Source organism: Microcebus murinus, chromosome 1 (assembly GCF_040939455.1).
Source record: "Microcebus murinus isolate Inina chromosome 1, M.murinus_Inina_mat1.0, whole genome shotgun sequence".
Taxonomy (NCBI): domain Eukaryota; kingdom Metazoa; phylum Chordata; class Mammalia; order Primates; family Cheirogaleidae; genus Microcebus; species Microcebus murinus.
In genome coordinates this window covers 25,603,810-25,618,947 of record NC_134104.1, presented here as the reverse complement: position 1 = coordinate 25,618,947, position 15,138 = coordinate 25,603,810, and the positions used below count along the sequence as shown (strand labels likewise).

Sequence of the window (15,138 nt, the reverse complement as noted above, 5' to 3'; positions counted from 1 at the left end):
GTATATGTATATAAAATCAGTAGTTCATTTTTCTTATTTGCTGAATATTTCATGGTTTGGTTATACCATAGTTAATATTTAACTATTCACCCATTGAAGAACACCTGGGTTTGTTCCAGCTTTGGCTATTATAAATAAAGCTGCCATAATCATTCCTGTACAGGTTTTAATGTGAACATAAGTTTTCATTTATCTGGGGTAAATGCTCAAGAGTCCAGTTGCTGTGCCATAGGATAACTGCATGTTTAGTTTCATAAGACTGCCAGATTGTTTTCCAGAGTGGCTGTACCTACCCATTTCTTTTTACTTTTTTTATTTTTGATGTGGCTACTAGGAAATAAAATTACATATGCAATTTCTCACATTTCTGGCAAGCAGTCCTGTCCTAGTCTAGAGTATCAAGTTCTTCTCCACCTCAGGTTCTTCCTAGGTGCCTTACTTCTATCTGAAGTGTGTTCTCATTATCCTCTCATAAATGGCACGAACTATAGCTTAATGGCTAAGAGAAGAATCTAAAACCAGACAGACCGGTTTTGGATCTTGGGTCTACCCCTTACTGGCTATATGATTTGTTAAGGTATTTAATGCCTTTTTTCCCCTCAGTTTTCTTTCCTGTAAATGAAGTGATTGTAGCAGTACTCATCTCACTGGGTTGGTGTGACGGTTGAGAGAAATGAGACCCTTCTGATCCCCTCCCCAAGAGAAGGTTTAAATTCTCATTTATTAATAGGCTTCCATTGCAGCCAACACCCTCATTAAAATTGTAATTATATGATTATTTCATATCTTTCTTCACTAATAGAATCTAAGCACCTATAATGCCAGTGACCTCATCTATCTGATTTCGTGTTGTATCCTCAGGGCTAGCCAAACTAGCCAAGAGGAAGCACTTAACAAATCACCAAAGAATGACTGACTGAATGAGTGAATTTCCTTCAATGTACACATTTACTTATGATTTACTTAAGGTACTATTTTGTTTAATTTCTCTAATTTTTAAAAATATCATATATTATTCATGTTTCTCTGATTCAGAACACTTGGTCTCTAATTGTTAAGTTACATGAACAGTTTTTACATGAGGATTCTATGTACCATGAAATAAAAACTGTTCTGGTATAATGACAGAACTCAAAAAAAAAAAAAAAAAAAAGACTCATATGTATAATATGATACTATTTGTTGGTTTTGGTTAAACTAACTAACTAATTGGTTAGCTTTGGTTAATTGAAACTAAATTGTTTAGTTTAAATAATCGTGTCATTTTTATGCTGGGATTCCCTAAATTTAACAGAATGCATATTATTTAATTGCTTCCTTTGGGTTTATGGGCCTTTTGAAGACTGAGCCCCCCAAAACACTAGTAGGTGACATTGTCATAAAAGTCCTCTTTTATACCCCTATAGATAATTTTATCTCAGTATTCCAAATATGTAAGGCCTAAATTAGGTAAACTCCATGACATTTTTGGGAAATGCAGAGAAAACCATGGCATAACATAGATGATTTTCATTTACCTACTCTGTTTAAAACGCAAACTGTGTGCCGATTATCACTATAAAGCACGTATGCCTCTTATACATATATAAACACACAAACACACACACACATACACATTTTTTCAGTTATCCACTTTTATCTTCTTACCTACTGAGGGAAGTTACTGAATTATAAAGGACACTGGCTTGTGGTCACTTACTTTGACCTAGGATGAGTGAGGCTATTGCTCTACCTTTTTATTAACCTTGAGGTCTTGAAAAGACCAATTAGCATGTTTCATCCTTCATTTTGCTTGCTGCATAATGGGAATGATAGATACATGGAGAAATTGCACTGATTATTAAACACAAGGATCTCTCTATAGATCTCTAATAATACATATCTCCATATTTGGATGGTGTCAGGCCATGTGCTGAGTTTCAAGGACATACTTATACATGCACATTTTCTCCAATTTCCCCACACAGCCTCAGAGGCAGGTATCGGCAGACCACTGTTAGACATTAGACATGCTGAGTATTGGAGATACAATTTAGCTTTACATAGTTATGTGACAAGACTGTACTATAAAACTATGACTCTCAAGTCCAAACTAATCCAGTAGGAGATAAAATATCCTTTCCTTTCATTAAATTATTTGAACTCAAACTTATAATGAAGCATATCTAGATATGAAAGAAAGGTTAGGATGAAATTTGCTTCCTGGTTTAATGAATTTTAATATTGGGTAGGTTAAAATAATACGAAATAACATAAAATTGCTAATATTTGTTGAGTATTTACTTTGTACCCAGCACTATATTAAGTAATTTACTGAAATTATTTTATTTTAGTGTGACAATGCAGGCAGCTCCTGTAATTGTCCCTCTTTTATACTAGAGGAAATAGTCTAAGAGAGATTAAATTAATGGCTCAAGGTCAGAAAGCTGGTAATTATTAAAACCAGGATATGACTCTGTGTAATGTGAGGGCTCAAGCCTTTACTAGAGATGCACCTTTTTTCAATAATTTAAATTGGTCATTTGGGTTAACCATGTAGAGGTGATGTTCTCATTTCGTTTTCATATGACATATTCTTCAACATTTTTCATACACATAAAGTGGTATAAAATAAAATAATGCTCTCTCGCCTATGCCTTTACATTTATTATGCTTTTATGGACTTTATAAATAAAACAAACAATAACAACAGCAAACCCTTGCCTGAAGTGAGTTAACCATTCTGGCTCCTCCTACTTTCCTATTGCAATCAGAGGACTTTGAGGTTCATCATAAATATCTATATGCCAACAATAATTGTCATGATCAGGTAACTCCAGCACTGTACATATGAAAACATAATAACATATTTTTAAAAAATCACTTCCACCACATTTTAATAAATCTGTATATAATTACCTTCTGGAATAACAATATTACATGGATTATTTTTTTCTAATTAAAATGTTAAATCCTTTTTTAGAGATTACTGTTTATTTGACCATTTATTTACATATTACACATGAGTCTCTGTTTGGAATTTGTTAGCCTTCCCTCTACTAAACAACTGCTGCATGCTTCTATTTTCTTGTGAAAATTATTGCTTTATAGGAGCACTTTGCCTTTATGTGTTGCTATTTTATTATTGCTATATTTAGTTGTTATGCTATTGTGTAACCAGGGAGAGTTCTTTAAACCTGGGAGTGCTGGTTTCACACAGTATCGAGATATTTATTTATTTATTTTCATTTCCCCCCAAATATCAACTTTGATTAATAATTATATACAGGCTTTGTTCTTCTTATCTGGGTGTCAACAGTAATTGGAATCCATATCCATATCCTACCTTGCAATCATGCTGCAAAAGGCCAATAAATTCCCGCTGAGTGTGTTACTTGTTAAATTTAGTGCATTACATTCAGGGTAATGAATAAAAGCAGTGGACCGTTACCGTCTGGCTGGCTGAGGAAGGCTAGAACAGCCAGACTCCCCCGAGGCCTTGAGCCGGCTTAAAAATGGTGACAGGCAGATTCAAGGGAGTCCTGGAGCATCACAGTTCAGTTTGTCTCCCTTAATTTCCTCTTCTGTAGAGATTCAGGCTGGAGGGAGGTGAAGTAATCTTATCCATTAATTCACCACACTTTCGTAAAATGCTGCATGCTCTGGTTTCATTAACAAGCAAATACAGTTTAGATAAATACTTATGTATTTACATTGAGCAGGGAGATGAGAATACTATTGAATGTAAACTAGTGGCTATGCCTCCACACAGCTCACTTTGTATATCTACATAGGTCTATTATGTATTCATTTATCTATGTTAAAAATGCACATGAATATTTTTATGAGTGAATAACCCATGAAGCAAGCCACACACACACACACACACACACACATATACATATACACTGACTTACTTCTGTTTCATATTTATTGAATATACATTAGCAGTTACTGAAAACATGACTATCACATTCTTAAGACTACTTGCAACTCTTTTTAATAAATGAATATATTCATATGGAAAAGATTTCTCAAACTATAAAAACTTTACATATGCTATAAATGTACAAATGCAGGGATGTTAGAGCAAACTGGTCTATAGCCTTAATTTGCTCTTTTATTGTAATAACTGAGAGTCTTTATTCTCCTAGCTTAGCAATTTTTACACACTATGTTTCCTGCCAAAGCCAGCTGACTCGCTTAGTTTTTTGAGCTATTGTAAATATTAATATCAATTCAAAAAGAACTAGATCCTTAAAGAAAGGAAATAAAAATAATTTTCCAAAATGGCCACTTTTATTATTTTTGAGTGCTTTGGAAAATTTAGTGAGCAATGTCCTTTGCTATCCATGATAGAACAGCTGGTTCCAAATAACATGGTGTATCTCATTAGAGAGATATTAGATCTAATTATGCAACATATAAGTGAGATCATTACAGTAACATTATCTCAATGAGGTAAGTAAAGTGCATGTGAAATCTAACACTCTGCTGCTTGAAAGAATTTTTGAAAGCAAATGTAAGGAATTAATGATCACTTAACTGTATGTTGAAAGATGTTGCAAACCAGTTATGCATCTTTGACATGTAATGGAAAAACATAATAGGATGGTAGGTACCCTGATTATTTCTGCTGGAGATAAAAATGAAATTCCACACCAAATATTAATATCTTTTAATACAGATAAATAACATAATAAAACAAGTGTTTTCTTTTAAGTACCTCTACTGTGTAAGAGTTTCTCAAACTTTAGAGTAATAAAATCATAGAGAGGGCTTATTAAAACAAAGGTTGCTTGACTCCAACCTCAGAGTCTCTGTTCAGTAAGGCTGGGTAGAGCCTGAGAATTTGCATTTCTAAAATTCCCAAGGGACGCTCATATGGCTGGTCCAGGTCCACCACTTGGGAACCACTGGACTCTGTGAAAATCACTAAATAAGACACTTAACTCACATTGTCTTCTTGATTATTTTTCTGTAAGATGAAAACCCAAGGATCCTATTCTACTTGGTATTTTCAATCAAGCTAGTCATCTTTAGAAATCTAGAATTTTTTACAAAGAAATCTAAATTAAGACTATCTGCCAAGCATTAGGCGTATTTATAACAACATGTTTAGAAACAACACCACAAATAATAAAATGAATAGATATTACCAGTTTCATAATTTACCTAGCAAGGAAGACGCCAAAAATAATTAGAGGTTTCAGCTCTGCAAAGCTAATTTAGCTTATTCTTATCTGTACGCATTATCTCTTTCCTAAGAGCTCTGAGTGTGTTTAGTAAATTAATTGATTCTGCTCAAAAAATTTTAAATTAAAAAAAGCAATGAAACCAAGATTGTTTGTTATCATATATATATAAAATAACTAATTGGCTCTCTTCATTGTGTAGCAATGTTAACCAAAGATTGGATGGTTTTGCTAATTTACCACCTAATAATGTGTTTAGGAAGATGCTAATAATAAAATGCCACCAAAATTTCACATATGACTTCAGTTTATTTGGTTTTGTTTTTTATCTGTTTCTTAACCCAAATCAAGCATTATGATTGTTATAGTAACAATGGTATTCAAAGGGCATTTCCTGAGTGAATAATTTTTTGGCTCTATTGAGGGAAACTTCAAAATTAGGTAATCCATTCCCTTTTCTGAACTGAAATGTTTTAGGCTCCATAAAATCTGGAAACATATGTGTAATAATCATGCCTAAAAATAAGGACAAAGATTACAGGACCCCAATATTAAAGATATAACTTCAAATTTTCCTGCAGAAGAGAGCCCAAACCAATGGTTTTAATTTTGAAACATAAGGTTATCATCTGTTTTTCATGCTGATTTTAACTGAGCTATCTCACTAATTCTTATTGTATCCACCCTCACTCCAAAACAGAGCTGGACACTCCATTTGTCCGCGTGTCGCAAATGAGGAGACAATGATACACAGGTGATTTTGTATCATTCGTATGTGTTTATCTTAGCCCCAAAGAAAACTATGTTTCCCAGGATCATTTTTTAGGTATCCAAAAAGGATCTTTCTTATATTGAATTATATCCACACGTATAACGTATAACTAGATTCAAGGTTTAGACTCCATTCGCTTTCCTGTGTTCTTAGGCTTGGCTACACTCTGCACTTCCATGAGAAGCGTTAGAAAATACTGTTGCCTGGGTCTCAACCAGAGAAAATTGGATTTAATTGGTCTGGTGAGTACTCAGGTCATTGAGATCTTTTAAAAAGCTTCCCATGTGACTACAACATGCAGCTGAGTTTGTTTACAGTATTTATAGGTGAATTTATTAAAAGAGCTAATAGCAATGAACTTAGTTTATGCATCTCACATCCCAAGAATATGACCATATGACCATATAGTAAAGTCTTTGTTCCAATTAGTGGGTATTTATGGGGTTTTGACCATGCAGAGATGGGATTATCCTGATGAAATCCACTCTATAGATTTATCATAACCTTGAAGGTAATATCTTCGGTGGTATCATGTGCTTACTGATGCAATACTTACCACAGGAGTTACAGTTTCACTTGTTTTTTGTTCTTATTTTCTTTCTCCTGTTCTTCTGCAGTGGTTCCCTAACCAGAATTCCAGAGAGCATATGACATACCAGGCACTGGGCAAGCGATAGGAACACAGTGATGAACAAACATAAAGGTAAGTTTATATAGTGTTTAGAAAGAATAAAACTATGAAAAATCACTGGCAAAGTAAACGACTTAAATGTCCATAAAAGGATTTAAAAACCAATAATGATTTGGTATTAATATATATATTATATTGACAAAAATTAGAAAGGGAATGTGGATGATAAGAGGTGGAATAGAAGGGGTATAGAAGGAAAGGTATATCAACATTTGCATCTTATCTGGAAGGGACCATCTATGCTGCCTCATTCTTGGCTTTGATAATGACACAGTATAAAGTATAAAGAATGTATGCAGATATTTTAAAGGAACATATAAAATAAATATAAAATATAAACATTATGTATTACTAACAAATCACCAAAGAAGAATAATATAATTTAAATAACTAAGGAAATAAAAGGAAAAGTTAACAATGAATATTTATAAAGTCTTATGCCCTACAAACAGAAACTATACATTTGTTTCAAGGATCTATAGTTTATTTATAAAAATAAACCAGTATTAGTTAAGAACAACAACAATAACAAAGTCAACAGAAATCACATGTGGTCACAATTTAATAGTACTAAAAATAAATGTTTCATAAAAATACTCCCCAAAATATTTTTAAAAGACAACAAAACAAAAGTGACACTTAAATAAGCAAACCATTTCCCTTAAGAACTGTTGGGACAGAGATTGAGCCCATCCTTCCAAGTGAGGTATCACAAGGATGGAAAAACACATACCACATGTACTCACCATCAAATTGGTACCAACTGACCAACACTAAGGTGCTCACATGGTAGTAATACTCGCTGGGTGCCAGTCAGTGGAGGGGGAGGGGATGAACCCACAACTAATGGAAGCTGAACACACTGTATGAGGGAGAGATACCCTTGTAATGTCTTGGATAGGACAAACAGCGTTACATATAACCAAAATGTTTGTAACCCCATAATATCCTTAATAAATAGAAATAGAGAAGGAACTGTTGGGACAAATGAGAAACTCAAGACATAACTGTAGGCTATTTAGGAACTTACTAACATTACAGTACCATATTTTAACACTGATATATTACCAAAGCTGTTCTCAGAGACAAACTCATAGGCTTTAACATTTAGTATATTAAACTGAAATATAAAGAAATCAATTCTTTATCTCAGAAATTTAAGTGGACTATAATAAAGCAAAGACAAAAGTTAGGAACAAAAGGAAAACAAATTTAGTTGAATTAGAGAAATTGTAATATCAACAAGTAAATCACAGAACTAAATCTTTTTTAAAGGGAAAACATCTTTAATATTCTGCAAGAGTAAGAAAACAAAAAATGTGAAAATACAATAAGCAGATTTAAAAAATAATATAAAGGTAATTAAAAATTTCTAGAAGAAATAAATAATTCATATAGGGTATTAAAATAATACTCAATGATCCATCAATACTTTTGTTTATATCAATAATATGTGGATGATTTTAATAACCAATGTACAATATTTGACCTTATATAACAACATTGTCTCTTCATACATTCAAATTTTCATATAGGGTCCATAAATAGTTGTAAATGTACTTCTTATAAGTTTATATTTTTGTAAAAATTATGGTAAAGTGTTTAAATTACATTTTTACCTGATTATTGCTAGATTAAAAGAATCACAAAATTCCACACACAACAACTTGGATATAAACAGAAAATGTAGTATCCATAATCTGGTCTTTTTTCTGAAATCCACATCCAAAATTTGGCAGAAAAACAGTTTTTAATCTCCTATGAACGTACTCTGATGTACTATATTAGAAAATACTTAATCTTTCATTCTTGCATATTTTCTCCTTCCCTATAATCTCTTCCTAAATCTCGCCTGGGAATTGCAAGCCCACTAGAGATTCTATTCTGCCACTATGCAGATTCTGAATTACAATTTTGGTTCAGGTAAAGAAATGTATTCAAAATATCAACATTTTTTTTAAATCAGTATTTATCATTAAGTTACGTACAGGTTTTAGAAATTTTCTGCTAATATACTTTTTATTTCATATTACAAAACTTTTATGAAATCTCTCTTTTTTTTACTATTGGTAGATATGATACATCTTTAGGACATACTAGTTAACTACAGACTTGAATTTTACTCTCTGCTATATTTGTTTATCTTATTATCCATGATTCCTAGAATTTTAGATTGGTCCTGGGACATGCCTCTCCTCCTCAAACATCCCTGCCACCATGCCCAGTTGTTGGGCTCATCGAGCTTATTCATGTGGTGACAGCAAAGCTGATTGACAGGACTTTTGCAGAGTAGATATTAGGCTATAGGCCTATACTGTGGGAGCAGCGGCAAAGTGGTATCACAAGCCTCTCTCACAAAGGTTGATCTAGTCTAAGTCTCTCTCCAACTTTCATGTTCATGTGCAGCTCTTTTTTCCTTATTGTAACAGCCCACATCCTAAAATAAGCAATAAGAACCACTACCAAGAGCAGCAGGAGGGGTGAGCTTTGGCAATCTATCCTCCAGAATCTGATCTTGTGAATTTACTTTATTATTCCTAGACTCAGATACCTGGCACTTGCCAAGCTACACTTAGAAGAGGATCAGTCTATATCATCATTTCCCCAGTTTCTTAATAGCAAGTATTTTGTTCATTGATGAATGTCCCACCCTGAACATCTAATAGAAACTGATATATCAAAAATGAGATGTATGGAAATTTTCACAGAGGAAGGTCAAGAAATACAACCCTAAATATATCTTAATCATAAAGAGTTTAGAAAATATTCTAAAATAAACATGAATGCAGAATATGCCAACTAAAGTAAGATACATCAATGAGGGTAGGTCTGAAATACCAATTGGAAGCAGGTTTTCACCTTTGGGCCAGGCTGTCAATGCTGAAATTTCTCAATTAGAAACGTACTATATACCAGGAATTGTGCCTAAAAACTTTGCATATATATTACACTTAATCTTTCCAATAGTTCTATCAGGTAGGTTCTATTATTGTTCTTCTCCTATTTATTTATTTACTTTTTTGAATAGGAAAGCTAAAATTTGAAGAGATTAAGAAATTGGTTTTATAGGATACAGATAATAAATAGCAGAATCTTGATTTAAACTCTAATTGTGCACCCAATTTTAAGTTCTTAATCATAATGTTTTAATGTTGTTACATGTTGTTATAGTATTTTTATTGCTTGCAAAGGATTGAAACCCAATTCATATTAGTTTAAGAAAAAGCAGAATTTATGTCAGGTTTTAGTCTGGAATGTCGGTTCTTAGTGCGCTCATGGCCAAAGAATGACCAGATGCACCAAAGTAAGGCAAGCATGAAGTGAAGTTTATTGAGGGGGAGCAAGATAGGATTATAGAGCAAGAGCAAGACATAGGTTTTACAAAGCATGATATATACGCCACAGATGACAACCAGACCCCTCGTCACAGCAGAAAAAGAGACTTGGTTATGGTCTAGGTCATGTTTTATGGTGTCCAGATAGGGACCTCTCTGTGGTTTAAATGTCACCATGGAACCGCTTTGGACAGTTGGGGAGCTGCGTGACCTGAGCCTTACTGTGCATGTGGGTTCTAGGTCACTTTCCGGACTTTATGGTACCCATGTGGTTCGCCCTGTGATCTAGAGAGTCTTCTGCATTCTTTTGCAACTGGAGCACCAAGTTCTGATTGGCAGGCTCATAGGGTACTCCCTCCTCCCCCAGGTATAGAGAATTAGGGTTGGGCAGGACCAAGAAGGGGGCAACAGCACCCACTTTCATCCCTAGGAGACTCGAATCCCTCACTATCTACCTAAAAATTATAGAAAGGACTCTGAGATATTTCATAGAAACCAAAGCCAGGAATGTAGCTGGACCTTAGGAACATCAGGAACTAGTGAATAAACACTGACCAAACTCAGCTCCACCTCTGCTTCTACCACCTCACCCACTCCTACCACCCTTACGTGTTCCCTCAGACCTCCTCCACCCTTTCCTGGCTTACTTCCATTCATATAATGGAAAATACAGTTACTGCGAGTTTTGTATCTTTTAGTCCAAGCACCCCAATACCCAAAAAGAGATGAACTTAACTCACTTTTGATCACAAACCCCGCAAATTGTGGGGATGAAAAACTGGCCAGCTTTAGGTCATTGCCTAAAGCTATTCTATAGCAATCATTAATTCATTCCTTTTTTTCCTTTTTTTTATTATTTTTTTTTCCGGCACATTATGGGGGTACAAATTTTAAGGTTTCAATAAATGCCCTTTCCCCCCCCTGCCCCCACAAGTCTGAGTTTCCAGCTTGACCATCCCCCAGATGGTGCAATCAGAAATATTTTGAGATTACTCTATGTGTCTGGTACTGTCTTGGGTACTGGGAATCTGGCAGTGAAACAGATAGACAAGATATTACATTCTAGGGAGGATAAACAGGCAATAAATGTGTTAAAATTTATGATAAGCATTTGAGAGGCAAGACCATGAGATAAATACATGAGCTGATAAAATAATATATAAGATAAATACATGAGCTGATTTCAAATAGTACTAAATTAAAGCAGGGTAATGGGTAGCACATGATGAGGTGGAGTAGTGAAGGTCAACATTAGAGATATGAGAATATTTCTCTGAGATGGTATCTGAATAGAGTCCCAAATGATGAGGAGAAACCAGCCATCAAAAAATCAGGAAAAACTATATAGCAGGCAGAGAGGATGAAAGGTACAAAATCAATGAGCTGAGAGTATTAGACAGCCAGGACCGCTAGAACCTAGTAAGCAAATAGGAGAAAGGTAGGAAATGAATTAGAGGCAGTGAGGCAGATAGAGATTAAAAATATGTATGGGAGGCCCTACCAGGCATTTGTATGCTATTCAAAGTAGAAAAAGTTATAGCCAGAGGGAGGGTGCTATGATTTGCCCAAGTTGGGTAGGTTACCCCTGGGTTATATTTTAATTTGACTGCTGTTGCTGCAACCAAAATGAGACAGAGTATTTCCCTTGGGAGCTGTGGTTCTAGGCAGATAAAGCAATGCACGATTCTGTTCATTTTACAACTCTGTTCAAGTATCTCTGTTATAAATCCCTTTAACAGTTAGTCCTCACACGCTGTCAATCATGGTAGCCAGGTAGCCACTGTTCTTGCAAAGCCAGCTTTATCTAGAAGGTTTTATTTTCTACTAGTTTTCAATATCTCAGATTTTCAGATCTTCCATACATTGTTAAGGCTGTTTAAAAGGGCTAGCTCTATTGGAATATGATCCAACATTGGAAAGTTATCTTTCTTATGCTGATTTGTTGATTGATTACCTGGTGGTTAACACCTACTTGAATATGGTCTATTGCCTCTAGGCATTGGCTTCCATTTCGATTTCACTGGGCTTTGTATTCTAAAATTTTCTATCTATCTTCCAAGCTTTCTTATTTGCCATACTTATTTTCAGCTTTCTTTGGAAAAATAGATTGGATCCTGGGGGCATTTGCTAGATATCTGGCAAGTAGAATCACACAACTATAAAAGCAAGTCAAACTAACTAAGGAAAATTGAGTAAAATGGAAAAGGATGCCAGTAGAAAGTAGATAATCTAAAATAGGGGGAGGAAACTCTAAGCAGATAGTAGTCATATCAAACAACAAAGGAATGGCCCAAGAGTTATGAATCACTGTAGAGAATTAATGAGATGGAAAATTTCTCAAGGAAAAAGAGCCAAGTATAGATAAAGAAAGGGAAAAAAAGCATAAAAGGAAGAAATAATAAAAGAGAGGAAAAGAAAAATTTAAAAACCCCAAGTTCAAGGTGAAAAAGTAAAACAAAAGAATGGATAAATTAGGAAATGGTGCATTGCATTAAAGCAAATGTATTCTGTTTTCTTTATTCTTATCTCTAACTGGCTTTGCATTTCTCGGGTAGCAAAGCCAAATTGAAAGGATAATTTTGTTTATGTACCCAATTTGCATAATTGTGCAATATAAATTACAATGCTAATTAAGGACAGCCCTTGGGCTCCTGGAATTGGGTCAAAGTGTCTCCCCAAGTGCAGGGAGGTTGGGGCATTGGCTCTGTCCCCTCTCCCGCTGCAGGGAAGCTGGGCAAGAGAAAAGAACCTCTCTGACAGTGTGTGAAATCTTGTCAGAATTTGTTGAAGACCCAGAACTGTATGTCTCACTCCCATATTTGGCTTTTAAAATCATCTTTGTGTGATTCCACAATGAAACACTTAAAAACTAAAATTTCTCCTAAATGCTGTGCTGGTTATCTTTTTATGAATTTTATCCCCTAGATTTTATTTTTATTCAGAGATTTAAAAAAAAAAATCACTGTAGAAAACTGAGCATGAACCTGGCATGCCATATTTTGTCACTGGACTCTTGCCAAATTTGTCTCAAACCAGTGCATGATATACCCTTCTCAGGCTCTTATAAGCCGGGGAGGAGATGACAAGCTGATTTCTGAGCTTTAGTTAAATGTGTCCTTAAAACTAAAGTGTTGCACCATAACTACATCAAATTCGGTCCCATAGAGTTTATTCCCTGCATTCTTCATAATAAAAAAGGTATAGAGTTCATATAATCTTTAGCTTGGGTTTTTCAAAGAAAGAATATTTCTGCCTTTCTGTAGTGAAGTCTGGCATAAGTACAACAGAGGAGCCTCTGTTCAGGCCTGTTCTGAAGGTGGTGTTTTGTAGGCTTTTTGTAGTCATTGAACCTTGACTCTATGCAAAGGTTATATACAAAATAAAAAGCAGCATATCTCAATCACTCAAGTTGAAGTAGAGATAAGGGAGGCAGTACCAGTATGGGGAGAGACCTAGTGTCCTATCTAAGTCCTCTGTATCCATTTTCCCTTCTTCTCCTCTACCTTGTGAGAGTACACATCTGTAGAAAGGAATTATTATTTCCCTAACTTGGGTAACAGCAGGACAGTTAAGGCTGCTAGATGTATACACAAGACTTTGACTTTAAGATACAAAGAAATTCTTTCCACTGGGATCATTATACGAATAATGAGAAAATATGTGCTTATGTTAACTTTATTATATATAGATATGTTTTCCAAGTTCTTTCATGTCCAGGCATATGAAAAAAAAATGATAATATTTCTATGTAATACTGGAGTGCTGTGGTCTGAATATTTATGCATCCCCCAAATTTGTATGTTGAAATCTTTATTCCCAAGGTGATAGGATTAGGAGGTAAGGTCTTTGGAAGGCAATTAGATCTTTTGTGTAAAGCCCTCATGGATGGAATCAGTGCCCTTATAAAAGAGACCTGAAAGAGACCTCTTGCTCTTTCCAACATATGAAGTTACAGTCAGGAGACAGCTAAGACAGCTTAGAGTGGGCCTTCACCAAACTTGGCATCTTTAGTGCCTTAATCTTGGACTCTCCACTCACCAGAGCTGGGAGAAATAAATTTCTGTTGTTGATAAGCCACCAGGTCTGTGGTATTTTGTTATAGTAGTCAGAACAGACTAACACCACGGGTAAACTAGAGGAGAATTGGGACTCTGGACAAGGCTGTTCATGTTCCAAGGTGACTGGGTCTGGGGCTATGGCCAACCCAGCCCTCCAGTTACCTGAAACTAAGGAGTTGTATCTTGGGCACACCAGTAGATCTCAAGTAAGGTCGCACCCTACAGTTTGCACAGCAGCAAAGTTCAAGTGACAAGTCATAAGGAGGTGCAAGGTCAAATCAGCATGGGCTGCACTGGGTTAAGCAGAGAGTTAAACATATTGTAGGAATTGTGGTGGTAGCAATCCTTGTTTTCTCCCACACCCCCCATTCCCCATAGAATCTACCTTCCCCCACTCTCACTTTTGCCCACATGGTTGAGGTGGAACTGGCCTACCTTACCTAACAGAAAGGGAAAGTGAGAGTAGCTCATCCCTCAGGCCATATGGATTGGTCCAGGCTGACAATAGACCAGAGCCTGACAAATCACATTCTCATGAACAATGGGGGAAGTTGGCAAATTCCTGGCAATATTTTTGAGCATGTAGATAAAACTATGAATACATTTTCCAACTTACTCCCAGTTTATGAGATGATATATTATGCTTCCCATTTTGCCTAAGCTAGTCTGAATTGAATATCATTTTCAACTGGAAAAGTTGTGCTAAATTAATATATATTTTCATTTCCTAAAATTCTGATCTAATAGGTTGTGTTCCAGCTTGAAAATCTCTAGGTCGCACCATTGCATATAGGATAAAGTCCAAACCTTTATCTAACTATATCTAATATGTAGGTTTACCTATAATGCAGTCAATATGGGGGTGATGTTCCCTCTCACTGGTATATTGAAGACAATGTTGGTCAAGAGCAAGTGGACATGGAGGTCAGAGCCTACGAAGTCTGTGGTCTGCTTAGTGTCCTTTTATTACCTTGGTTGACCAGCCCTCAACAGATAGGTTGCTTGTTGCTCCTAGAGCTGATAATGCTTTTTGGTAGATTTCTTTCCTCTTTTTCTGTTCAGGAATTGTTCAGGTGGATTTAGCATTTCCAGCCTTTGTCTCTGGCAT

At 35.3% G+C, this 15,138-nt stretch overlaps 1 long non-coding RNA gene across 1 annotated transcript in view; it reads left to right on the top strand.

The window, feature by feature from the left end:
• LOC105883106 (uncharacterized) overlaps window positions 1–15,138 on the top strand; it is a 620,369-nt gene that overhangs the window by 554,746 nt on the left and 50,485 nt on the right. Inside the window, exon 8 of the long non-coding RNA XR_012918558.1 lies at window positions 6,564–6,649. This is a non-coding gene — a long non-coding RNA (uncharacterized LOC105883106). The remainder of the gene's footprint in view (window positions 1–6,563; window positions 6,650–15,138) is intronic.